The sequence below is a fragment of the Mandrillus leucophaeus genome, unplaced genomic scaffold, assembly GCF_000951045.1.
Source record: "Mandrillus leucophaeus isolate KB7577 unplaced genomic scaffold, Mleu.le_1.0 Scaffold1540, whole genome shotgun sequence".
NCBI classification, from domain to species: domain Eukaryota; kingdom Metazoa; phylum Chordata; class Mammalia; order Primates; family Cercopithecidae; genus Mandrillus; species Mandrillus leucophaeus.
In genome coordinates this window covers 289,722-303,723 of record NW_012101522.1, presented here as the reverse complement: position 1 = coordinate 303,723, position 14,002 = coordinate 289,722, and positions in this window count along the sequence as shown.

The window sequence follows — 14,002 nt, the reverse complement described above, 5'->3', positions numbered from 1 at the left end:
CATGGCACAAGTATACATATGTAACAAACCTGCACGTTATGCACATGTACCCTAGAACTTAAAGTATAATGATAATAAAAAATAAATAAATAAATAAATAAAATAAAAAAAAATCGGGGTATTTGTTTAAACATTAGTTAAAATGGGTTTGATGTATGTGCTACAACAGAAAAATTTACATATTATAACACAGAAACAGGCAGTCGGATGTGGTGAGTAAAAGCGAGGTCCCTGGAGTCAGATGGCCTGGGTTTAAATCCTGGCTCTACCATTTAAATTTGTGTGACTTTAGGTAAATTTTCAATAATCCCCTGGTCTTCATTTTCTGACATGCAAATTGCATATTATGGTAGAACTTGCCTACAGGGTTATGTCCATGATTAAAAGAGCTAATATTAAATGATGATTAAATACCTAATATAGTAAGGTATTTTAAAGAGTGCTTTTCACATAGCAAATGTTCAATAAATATTAACTACAATTATTCCAACATTGGGACAAGTTTGTGCTTCACTGAAAACTAATATTTATTATTTTTTGATCAATCAGGATTCCCTCTTATGCTTTAAAAAGGGGACTTAATAGGAGAAAGAAAGCATAATTGAGCTACCAGTCAACTCTTTGGATTTCTCCTTTACTGAAATATGTGTGGTTTCCATCTTAGAAAATATCAGCTCTGAAAGAGTGGAAGCTCATCGATTCCTGTCTACACATGTGAGAGAAGAGACTCTGAATTGACCAAGAAGCAGAGCAATGGCCACTGCTGAGAAGGCAAAGGAAAGACACAATTGTATCCTGTGGCTAGTGAATGAATGTTCAATCAAAGTGCCTCTGTGTTGTGCAATCCTCTATTTTGGCACTTCTGAAGACTCACAGTTAAAAAGTAGGCATCACTACATTCCAGTCTGGGCAACGGAACAAGACTTCATCTCAAAACAAAACAAGAAAACAAAAACAACCTCCCTCCTCAAAAAAAAAAAAAAGAAAAAAATAAAAAGCAGCCATCAAGTAAAGAGACTTATTTTTAGGGATAATGCTTAAATAAACTGAGAATGTAGACCATTGGAGAAAAGCCCTCTTTGATGAAAATGTTTTTCTACCCCAAACTCTTATTTCTGATCACAGAATTAAATTTACAGAATTAAATTCAACAAAGAAATAAATTTATATAAATAATACAACTTATAATAATTTTTCAAAAATGTTATAGACTTCAAGACTGAAAGAAACTTAAAGAATTCAAAATTAAATATTAATGCTAAATGGAAAAGTGGAAGCAAAACATGACCACAGGGATCCAAAGATTAAGAAGATTCAAACAGTGAGCCAAACCAGGTGTTCTTCTATGGAATAGGCAGGTGGGAATGGAAGTTTCTCAAAGAGCTCAGCAAAATGGCATACTATTATGTGGGTAATCTGTATTAATTCCTGGTCTTTTTAACTTTTTATTTCTTAACTAATTCCCTTTTCCCACTTCAGGCCTGTTACTAATGCATTGATAACTTGGTATCAATGCATTGCCATAATATTGAATAACTAACATTATATAAAATTGAGTCAGCCTTAATCTGTATTTAAATTTTAAAAATAAATAATATGTAATGAAAACTGTGCTTATGTTCGACTCCTAATCAAAGTCCAATAATGTTGATGGTTGTATTATGAATGTTGTGTGCTAAATATGCTTTTGGTTGTTGGTCTCATATTTGTTGAAAACACCTTGAAGATTTAAAACCTGTGTTATTCTAGACATATTTACTCTCAAAACATCAGTTTCCTGTGTGTAAAATAAGAAACTATAAGGAGGTGAACACAAAATCTCTTTGGCTCTAATATCCCTAGGATTATGTTAGAAATACTTACCAGGTAACTAACTTTTTATTCCCCATTCACCTTCTGACTTCACTGTTTTTGAGCTCCAGTTCATTTTCCACTAGAAAAATTAAATTTGATGCTGAAAGATTACGAAAAAATGATCCATTGTAACATTCGGTATAATCCATTTGGGGCAAGCATTCTGTGTCCAGAGAAGACATCTGTGCCTTTCTTAAGAAGGCTGTGTTTCCTTAGGAGAAACAAGGCTTTTTATATTTTGCTCTGAGGCTTTCGAGATTAGCTTTTTGGTCTCACATCAGGTCCCAAGAACTCCAACTCTGATATTCAAATCTCTAGTGGGATAAGATATGTGAGCAATTATACAGTTCCACTGGGGAACTGATTAAACACAAAATGAAATGATGTAAGATGTTTTTCTACATCATGATAATGCCTCAAAGAAACATATTTTGGCTTTTGAAATGGTAGGCTACTATATGAAAAATTTGATTATATTTATTATCCAATTTGATTTAACCAGCTCAAAGCAAGTTATCAAACAACTACTATAATATTCTATGCAAACTGATGGTACAATAAATTGAAAAGAAGCAAAGATGTATCTAGTGATTGAGAAAGAAAATTATAAATGAGTGTAATAACTCCGATATGTACTATGATAGAGATGTATCTGCCTTCAAATGAAATGCTGGCCACACAAGGTCAGAAAACATCAAAAGACCTTCATTGAACAAATAAATTCATTCTAAGAGTATTTTCTTCCAGGTATTGTTCTAGGTACCAGGTACAAAACGGAGAAGAGGAGAACAACTTGAACTGGGCATTGAGAATTATGTCAAGTACAGAATAGTGGATGATAAACAGAAGGGAAAACAACATAAACAATTTAGTGGAAATTGGAAAGTCCATGGCATGATTGGAGAATTGAAAATGAGATTGAGAATGTGTTTTCTAATGGAGAGAGATAAGTACAGCTAAAAGACATATAAAACAAGTTAATTTGAAACTATGTGTGTGTGTATATATATGTGTGTGTTCATTTAAAATTGTGTATGTATATATCTACAGCTATATCATTATATACACACACACCTATATATGTGTGTATATACATGTATCTATCTATACATACATACACATATATATGGCTAAATGGTCTTGAAATTCACTACAAGGAACTAGAACATTATGCAATTAATAAAGAGAATATTTATTTAAAAAGAATATTTATAAGTAGGTGTATTTGTCATCTTTGGTTGGATGTGGCAGATTAACTTTTTTAAGTGGCTTAAGCAAAAGTGGGAATTTATTGCTTACATAACTTAAAAATCTGGGCATAGATTAGTTGAGCGAGAATCCAAGTGTTCAAAACATTTGCCATTCTCCAGCTCTCTACTATCCTTTTCTTTTTGATAACTACACTCTCAAGCAGATTCTCTCTTTTTAGTAAAGAGAGCTATGAGATATTTTGCGCAGTTTCTACCTGCCCAGAGGATTAGCCTCAGCAGAAAGAAGCTCTTTTCCAATAATTCTAACAAAATCTCACAGCTGAGGCAATGGCTCACTGGTGCTTATCCAGAAACAAATCAGCAGGTCTCTTGATGACTGACCATGAATGCTACCCAAATACACTGGATGCCAAGACAGAGACCCACCAAGAACAGGAGAGGTTGGATCCCTACAGAAAAATTAAGGTGGTATTAGTGACTGATAGTTTTTCTTTTAAAGTCTATTTTGTGTTGTATTAATATAGCTTCTCCAGAGCTCTTTCAATTATTACTGCATAAAATTTTGTGAGTCTTTTATATTTAAGTTATTATGCCTTTAATAGAGAAGATATTTTTGATATCACAGAGTTTTGTTTGCTTTTCTGTTCAATCTGACAAACTTCATCTTGCAATTTTTGTGTCTAGAGTACTCTTGGTTAATGTACATATGGGTAGAATTGATGTTACTACTGATTCTGCTGAATTAAGTTTACCATCTTGATACTGCATCTTTACTTGCTTCAAGTATTTCTTGTTTCTTCCATTCACCTCTTTTTGAGTTGGATTATTTTTTATGATTCCATTTATTTTGTATGCTCTATTGGCTTCTTATTTTAAGACTTTTAAAAATTGTGATACTTTTGCAGCAATTTACAATATATTTAGTAATAAATTATTGATCTTCCATAGACCCTAAAAGAGTAAACATCTTAGTCCTCTTTATCCATGATGCTATTGTTGTAGACTTTACTTTTACAGACTCTATAAATGCTATTTCACTGGTATATTTTCTTAAGACTGATATATTTTAGAGCAATTTAAAATAACATAAATTTTGATCATTGACATAATTTCTCATACTCTGTATTTATTTGCATAACTTTGAATTTCTATCTGATGTCATTTTGCTTCTTGGATATGTTATTTTAACATTCCTGGTAGCACATACCTGCTATCAACGAATTATGTCAGTTTTTGTTAGATTAAATTTTTTAATTAATTTTAGAAAGAGATTTCCATTGTGTATATGATTCCAGGTTGACAGTTTTGTTGTTTTCCCAACAACATTTCAGTTTCTTATCTTTTTTTCCTATAATAATTTTTGTAGTTACTGCCAGGAAATCTGGTGTAACGCTTACAACACTGGAATGTAATGCTTACAACATTACAACAGATTTCTTCCTTTAGATCAGTTGTTCTACAGTAGAAGTGAATTTGTGTCTCCACCACCAAAATGGTTCATTTGGCAAAGGTAGAGATATTTTGATGTCACACCTGGAAGGAGATACTCCTCACATCTAGTGCATAGAGGTCAGGATGCCGGTAACCATCCTACCGCTCTCAGCATAGTGCCCAACATCAACCATTTTCCAGTAAAAAAATATTAATAATGCTGATGTTGCGAAGTCCCACTTGATGTGTAATGGCTCTTCCTTTTATATTTTCTCTTTTACTTTTTTCCCTTCACACTGAGTGTGATGTGATGTGATGTGACGTGACGTGACGTGACATGACGTGACGTGACGTGACGTGACGTGATGTGATGTGTGTGAATTCTGCTTAGTTCTAAGATCTGGAATCTATGGCTTGGTGTCTTTTGTTAACTTCAGAAAATTATTAGTCATTATATTTACAAATATTCTCTTTGGCTTCACTTTATCTTGAAAAAAAAAGTCAGAGTTACCAATTACAGTTATTTTGATTATTTGTTATTGTTACGCAGATTTTAGATGTGTTCTTTTTTCCTCTTTGTGTATAATTTTGAACATTTTATACTGATTGATATTTAATTTCACTAATATATCACTCAGCTATGTTGAGACTACTCTCATACCCCTTAAATAACTCTTTATAACTATTACTTTCTTACTGTAATTTCTAGCTGTTTTACTGATTCAATTTTATACTTTCCATGACTTTGCTGAAATTCACTATTTATGCATGTGGTCTATCTTTTCCAATAGAGCCCCTAACAATCATAGTTATTCTATATTGCCTGTATAATATTTCTAACGTCTAGGCTATATCTGAATCTAGTTCTGTTTATTTGTTTTCTTACAGTGAGTTGTTCTCCTCTACATATATGTTCTCCCACGTAATTTTTGTTAAAGATTGATATTATTTGTAGAATAATAAATACTGAGTAAATCACATTAAATGTGTAGAGTTGAGCCGGGCTTAAGTTCTGCTGATATTATGGTTATATTAACGCACCACAAGTTACAAATTCCTCTAATGTAACCTTATATTTCAGTAGGAGACTTATTTGTCAAAGATTCTGGATGCCTAATTTACCTAAGCTTTAAGTCTTCCCTTTGCTCATGTACCTCAGAAAGAACCTATCTTCAGGTTCTTCCACAACCCCTAGCAAATAAACTTCTCAGAAACTGAGTAAGTGAATCTCTAATGACTGAATATCAATTCCACTTGGACATAAGGAGATTTTACCAAGTTTGCTTTCACCAACAAATAAAAGTGACATAATTATATATAGTCAATTATTTAAATAACTGATGATAAGGATTCATGAGAATTTTGACATATGTGAGTGATATTTAAAAAAAAAAAAACCATCAAATGGGCCGGGTGCGGTGGCTCACGCCTGTAATCCCATCACTTTGGGAGGCCAAGGAGAGCAGATCAGGAGGTCAGGTGTTCGAGACCAGTCTGGCCAGCATAGTGAAACCCCGTTTCTACTAAAAATGCAAAAAACCAGGTGTGGTGTTGTGCACCTGTAATTCCAGCTACTCTGGAGGCTGAGGCAGGAGAATTGAGTAAGCTTGGGAAGCGGAGGTTGCAGTGAGCTGAGATCACGCCACTGCATTCCAGCATGGGTGACACTGCCAGTCTCCATCTCAAGAAAGAACAACAACAACAACACAATTCCTTTCTGATCTTCATTTTACTGTGACTAAATATCATAATCTCAATGGACAAGAAAACTGTTTTTTATAAAATTAATTATCTCTTCTTAATAAAAACTCTCAAGTTGCTAGGCATTGGAGGAGCATACCTCAAAATAATGAGTCATCTGTGAAAAATTCACAGCCAACATCATACTCACTGGGTGAAACCTAGAAGTATTACCCTTGAGAACTTGAATTAGAAAAGGGTGCAAACCCTCACCATTCTCATTCAGCATCGTAGTGGAAGTCCTCGCCATAGCAATTGGGTAGGAGAAATAAATAAAATATTTATATAGGAAATTAAAAAGTCAAATTATCTCTCTTGGGTAACAGTAGGATTCTGTACCTAGAAAACCCTAAAGACTCTGCTAAAGTCTTCTAGAAGTGATAAACTACTTCAATAAAGTTTCAGAATACAAAATCAATATACAAAAATTAGTAGTGGTTACATGCACCAGCAGCATTCAAGCTGAGAGCCAAATCAAGAGTGTAATACTAGGCAGTGAAGTACCTAGAAATACATCCAACAAAGGAGGTGAAAATCTCTACAGGGAGAACTACAAAACACTGCTGAAAGAGATTAGAGATGACACAACAAACTGGAAAACATTCTATGCTTATCAATTGGAAGAATCAATAACATCAAAATGGCCACACCGCCCAAAGCAATTTACAGATTCAACACAATTCCTTTTAAACTACTAACATCATTTTTCTTCCACAAAATTAGAAAAAATCTATTCTAAAATCCATAAGCAAAACAAAAAATCCAGAGTCATAACATTACCCCAACTTCAAACTATGCCAAAAGACTATAGTAACCAAAACAATATGGTACTGCTACGAAAACAGACACGCAGACTAAAAGAACAGAAGAGAGAACCCAGAAATAAAGCCACCCACCTACAACCATCTGATTTTTGACAAAGTCAACAAAAATAAGCAATGGTATAAGAACTCCCAGTTCACTAAATAGTGCTGAAATAACTGGCTAGCCATATGCCAGAGAATGAAACTGGACCACTTCCTGTCACCATCTACAAAAATTAACTCAATATAGACTAAGGGCTTAAATTTAAGACCTTAAACTATAAAAATCCTAGAAGAAAACCTAGGAAATACACTTCTAGACATCAGCCTTTGCTAAGTCACCAAAAGCAATTAGAACAATAGCAAAAATTGACAAGTAGGACTAATTAAACTAAAGAACTTCTGCACAACAAGAGAAACTATCAGTAAACAGTCTACAGAATAAAAGAAAATATTCACAAACTGTGCAACTGACAAAAATCTAATATCCAGAATCCATAAGGAACTTAAACAAATCAACATTCAAAAGACAACCAAATTAAAAGGTGGACAAAAGACTTAAACAGACACTTCTCAAAAGAAGACATACAAGCAGCCAATGATCATATGAAAAAATGCTGATAATCACTAATCATCAGAGAAATGAAATCAAAACCACAGTGAGCTATGAATTCACACCAGTCGGAATAACAGATGTTGGCAGAGCTATAGAAAAAAAGGAAAGCTGGTGGGAATGTAAACTGAAGTAAGCTGAAGTAAATTATGTTCTACATAGCAGGTACAGGAGCTACGAAATATACTGTGAAATTTAAATTTGTAGAAAGAAGAATATGAGATCAGTATTTACGAAAAGTGTTCATGCTTGTATGGTTTAATCTCCAAATGATTGTCTTATGTCTACCACTAATTTAATCATTGATCTGAGCACTTAAACAATATATATCATTTCTGCAGAATAAAAATTTAGAAGATTGTGTCTCTTAATTTACAAAAATGTAATTATTCTTTGCTAAGGAAGAAACACAATAATTTACTCTTTCAAAATGGAGTATTCCTCATTGATTTCAATCAAGATTAATGTAGCTTTTCTGATGCTTTTCTGGTACTTTCCACCATTGTTCCAGGTGTCAAAGATCAAGAAAGTGACAACGCGTAGTGGAAGACAGTTCACTTGTGAATATGTAAAACAGTGTTGGCTAGCGTTACATATTCAAATATAAACTGTGATAAGAGGTGATTTCAGTTCATCATGATAAGTTTATAATCATATAACTGTCGCAAATTATTTCATTGAACCAATACAACACATTGCCTGGTTTTCATTTTACCTTTCCCCGAATAGCCATAATTTATTATCTCAATGTTTTTCAGACTTAATTTGGAATTTCATTGAGACACATAGCGTATAGAACACAGGAAGACTGGATTATTAGTAATTCAAGTAAAAATTACTAAAGAAAAGATGAAAAAAAGATAAAGATTGTGTTATGAAATTTCTACATTCGATACTTGTGTGTGTGAGGACCTCTTAAAATAATTACAATTATCAGGGGGCTATCGAGCCTCATTAAACACAATTGTCTTGATCTTTCATTCTTTGTTTAGATTGTAATTAAAAATGATGGTTAATTTAAAACAACATTCAAGTCCAAGCGGGCAATAAGCTATCAATACTTAGAACAACCCCACCCAATTGTTTTAAGAAGGCTGCCTAAAGAGCCCTGATGAAGAGAATTGCAACATGCCCTTATTCAAGCTGCTGTATGAATAATGACGGTAACTGGTAGGTGATGGAAAAGAAGCATAATCATTGAAAATGAACATATCATCTCTGTGTTCATTCTCAGTAATTCAAGAAGAAAATTAATATTTCTAAACTTCACAGAAATCCTTTCATTCTTGGCCAGGCATAGTTGCTCATGTCTGTAATCCCAGCATTTTGGGAGCCTGAGCCCAGGAGTTTGAGGCAGCCCAGGAGTTTGCATCCAGGAGTTTGCAGATCGCTTGAGTCCGGGAGTTTGAGGCGGCAGTGAGTCAAGATCATGCCACTGCTCTCCAGTCTGGACACAAGAGAGAGACCCTGTCTAAAAAATAAATAAATAAAAATAAGATAAAAATTATTTCATTCTCTACACTGGAATTCTGTTTTGAAATAGATTAGAATGTAGTAACATTATATTCAAATGTGCATTTCTTCGTGTACCTAACAATATACCTTGCATGTTTATGACATAAAATTGTAGCTCAAAAACATTTATTGGAACGTTGACTTAATAATACATAATCACCTCCTCAACATTATCCATGCTGTTTACTCCTGATTAAAACTTCTGTCTTGCTCTTTTGTTTCTCTCAAAAACCTATTCATCCTTCAAGGCCAAATTAAAATAGCATGCAATTCTGAAACAATCTTTCCTGCATCTCCAAATGGATTTGAAGTAACTCTCTCCACCAATCCTTTTAGGATATTTACCAACACTACTGGATTTCGAAGTCCTAGAAAGTGGGTCTATCTTTTTCTGAATACCGTTTTTTTTCACTAAATTTATAGTACCAAATTTCTTGTTCAATTAACACAGCCTATCAATCACCAGGAAAGAAAGGATAGCATCATTAGCCTTTATTACACATATGTAATATGCCAGCTATATTGTTTACATTTTGATTTACTTTCCACAATGTCTTATGAACTAAATCATATTACATGGCAGGTCGCAGTGGTAGATGCCTGTAATCATGGCACTTTGGGAAGCCGAGGCGGACGGATCACCTGAGGTCAGGAGTTCGAGACCAGCCTGGCAAACCTGGTAAAACCCTGTCTCTACTGAAAAGTAAAAAAATTAGCTGGGTGTGGTGGTGGGCACCTGTAATATCAGCTACTCAAGCAGGCAGAACTGCTTGAAGTCGGGAGGTGGAAGTTGCAGTGAGCTGAGATCACACCACTGAACTTCAGCCTGGGTGACAGAGCGAGACTCCATCTCAAAATAAATAAATAAATAAAATTATATTATTTTGTAGACAAAGACAATTATTTTGTAGATGAAATATTTTATAGACAAAAACAGTTATTACTTTGTAGTCAAGGTAAATCAGTCTTGTCTGGCTTTAATAAGCTGAGCCAAGAATAGCCTCCTTGATCTAAAAGTCATGGCCATTCTATTGTAAAAAAGTTTTTGTTTTTACAATACAAAACATTGATGAAGACATTTTCTTTTTCTAGGTTCCCTCTCCTTTCCCTTAACATCAGCTAGGACACTCATTTTATCCTTCTCTTACCTGTCAATAATATAGATGAGATTCCTAAGGTGTCACCCCACTCTAAAGACATTCATGAGAAAGGAGTTTTTAATACAGAGAGAATCGTGGGGTTTCTCAAATTGAGGCCTAGGGATGGGGTTATCATATAAAATTTAGATCTCCAGTCAAATTTGAATCTCAAGTAGATAAAAAAATCATTTGCTATATGTATGGCCTAAATATTGCACGGAACATAATCATAGTAAAAACTATTTTTGCTCATCTGAATTCGAAATTTAATTCAGCATCCTGCGTTTTTGTCTGCTGAATCTTGCAACCCTATATCCAAAACAACTCAGCATCTTATAGCAAGAAATACACCCTGGTTTACCTGACACTTTCCTCATTTTAGTACTGTAAGCCACTCACACCCAAATCTCTCAATCATATTCCTTTATAATTAAGACTTATGTGAACTTTCATTTTTGGTAAGGCCATCTCCAATTCTGCAAACCAACTAATAGGTTCTAAATGTTCCAGCACTAACAGGGTCCCATGCAACAGTAAGAATTCTCCATAGTGCTATATGTTCATTTATCCAAGAATTTAAAGCACCAGTAAAAAGATAGTACTTTCTAGCCATTTCTCATTATTATAAAATTCATTCTCATTGCCTTACGTCAAGGTTTCTAAACTTCAGCAGTACTGACACCGTGCTGGATTATTTGTTTTGGGAAGCTACCCTGTGCATTATACCATGTATGGCAGCATCTCTGTCTTCCATTGACTAGATGAAAGTCTCACTTCTCCACCCTGTCACCCAGATGTGAATATCAAAAATGTTTCTAGACATTGCCAAATGTTCCCATCAGGAGACGGGTAGGGAATGCATAATTCTCTATACTGCCTTGCTTCCTTGATTCTAATAGATTGCAATGTATCTTCCATTGAATTCAACTTAAGACTAATGTGCAATTTAAATATTATGGTTTCTTATCTCCCAAATTACAGTATTATATGGATTAAACAATTGTATTATCTTTAAATCTGGGCAACGTGGTGTCCAAAATCTTCTTCCTTATAATATCTTCCTTTTCTTTTTCTTTTTGCCTTTGTGAGCCAGTGTTGTTTTCTCCATGCTCTGAAATATTTAGATTAAGTTGCTTTCATTATGTTTCTCAAGAAGGTTCATTTTATTCCTTTAAAAATTCAATTTTATGTAAACACCTATCTCTCTTACCCAGCTCTTCTAAAAATGTACAGAAGCAAAGAGATATGTATACCTGAATACTCTCCAGGCTCTTTTATTCTCTGATTCCCAGGAAATAGTTGTTCAAGACACTGCTATCAGAGACATCAGCTAAGACAAGCCCTCTACACAAAGCTCTGTAGGAAAGGGGTACTTTCTGTTCCCCAGGTATCCAGATACATAATATCTTCTGTGATTTTAAATTTCCCCCAAATTAATTTCCCTAGAAAAAAACTGAAAAATTGAAGGTGTCTTCTAGATACTTTACATGGAAAAGAATATCCATGTTTTCTCAGACCCGAGAACAAACCTGTTAGTGGAAAAGGCAGCCCCCCGCCTCTGGAGAGCTTCTGGGGGAGATGCCAGGACTGTTATTTCTACTACCTCTCCCAGTGGCATCATGACCTAGAAAACATTAGTTGCCTTAATCCCCAAGAGACTCAAAACAAGTCATTAAAATTAAAGACTCTTTTCTGACGTAATTCAGGTTTCATGGAAACCTGAAGGAAACAACTACAGCTTGAGCAACATTTTTATGAAAGTTAACTTAAAAGTTTGAATATCATCTTCTTATGTTCCAAAATTATTTCCATCATGTCCTTTTTTTTTTGTAAAATGACAGAGTATAGCAGTAGTTTTCTTTTTATTTACTCAACAATTATTTCTTATATATCTACCATGTCCCTGGTCTTTGCAAATCTTAGTTGTTCTCTGTTACAGTAACCACACAAGAGATGCAGGGAGATTCTTCCTTCAGGTCTCTAATCTACTTAGTTAATTATTGCCAAGGATATTAGATGCAGAGCATATTTTCATGTATAGAGAGGACAGGACTGCAAATGTTTGAAATTTGTTTCTTAGTGTCTCCATAAGAAATTACGTCTAACTACAACCAATATATTAAGGTATCTGATGTTGTTGCAAACATCCCACATATCCTGTAAACAAATATAATAATAGTAATGATAATACCAGTAATATCTGCTGTTTGTCTCCTCTTTGGTTCTGATTTATCATATAATTTTCATCAAGTCATCCAGACTCTTAAATCTCTTCAAATCCCACACTTCCATGGAATTCTTGATTGTCTTCTTCATCACCACTGATATTTCTTTAGGTTACTGTATTATTTAACACTTGTACTGTTCAATAGCCTCTAAATTGGTCTTTATGTCTATAAATTTATCCTCTTATATTTGCCTGTCACACTGCCACTAACGTAACTCTTTACAAATAAATCTACTTGTATTTGTATATTTGTTTAAATCTTCATAAAATATCTCTTGAATGCCTATACTGGGGAGTTTTTGCAGGGCTGATATAATAAAAAAGAAAGTGGACCATGTGAATATATGACTTATTCCAAAATATATACACAAATTATGTGTAAACTAAACTAAACAAATGAAAGTTACCATTACATCCTTAATAGTTATAAAATAAATCTGCTCATGTTTTTAAATGTAATTTTCAAAACCTACAAGTAAAATCATTATTAACTGCAGCAATTTGGATAATTAACATGTAATCAAATCATCATGTAAAACATGCAAATCTCACCAAACGTCATGAGTTGTGCAAATTAAAGTCTAGCAAAATAAAATAACTTGTTATATCAGCCCTACAATAGGATAATTCCTCAGTGAGTATATCTTAGTGATTTGCAATTAATTACATGTGCATATCCAAGTTCCTAAAATTGATTTCCAAATCCTTCTTTAATAGACTTATTCTTCTTCATTTTTCTATACAAATTTTAGTGTCCGTAAACATGATTATCAATATCAATGTATCATATGTCCTGTTCTACATATTTGCATGTTTATGCAATATTTCACAAACTGGTGCCAGAGACCCTGGTAGACTGAACAAAGGAGGACAAACGTGAGAATAAAGACAAAGACAAAAGAGTATGTTTAAAAGAAGGGGTCAGGGAGCTCCTGGCTTCTAGTGAATAAGGGCCTTGAGCTTCTAGAGCCCTTTGTATTTATTGAGTTAAGGAGATAGGAGAAGGGGGTGGTTGTCAGTCAGCTGTTTGATTTAGTGCAGTCCTGCATGACTGCTTTCCATGAACAGTAGGTTCCAGACACTCCAGTAGATAACCTCAAGGACCACGGTGCCAGGGAGTGACTGCCCTCAGCATACCTTCTGGTGGCAGGCGTAGATGTGAATTTGCCCACATCCTGCATTCATAATAAACAGTTTGCTGTTTGATCACATAGCCTCCAGTGGAATGTGGAGTTTTTCATGACCCTCAGGCTTTCAGCTCCCCACAAACTAGTCCATTGCTAAATTACTTTATTTTATCCATACAGCAAAACACTGCTGAGCTGTGAAAACTTCCATGAGACATTTTCTGACTCCTCCCGACCAAGTTCAGTATTTTGGGGTACTCACAACTTCTGTGAACAGCCTGTATTTCATTGTTGCTCAGGCCGCAGTGTGATGTAGTTATCTGCATATACATTTGCATGGCT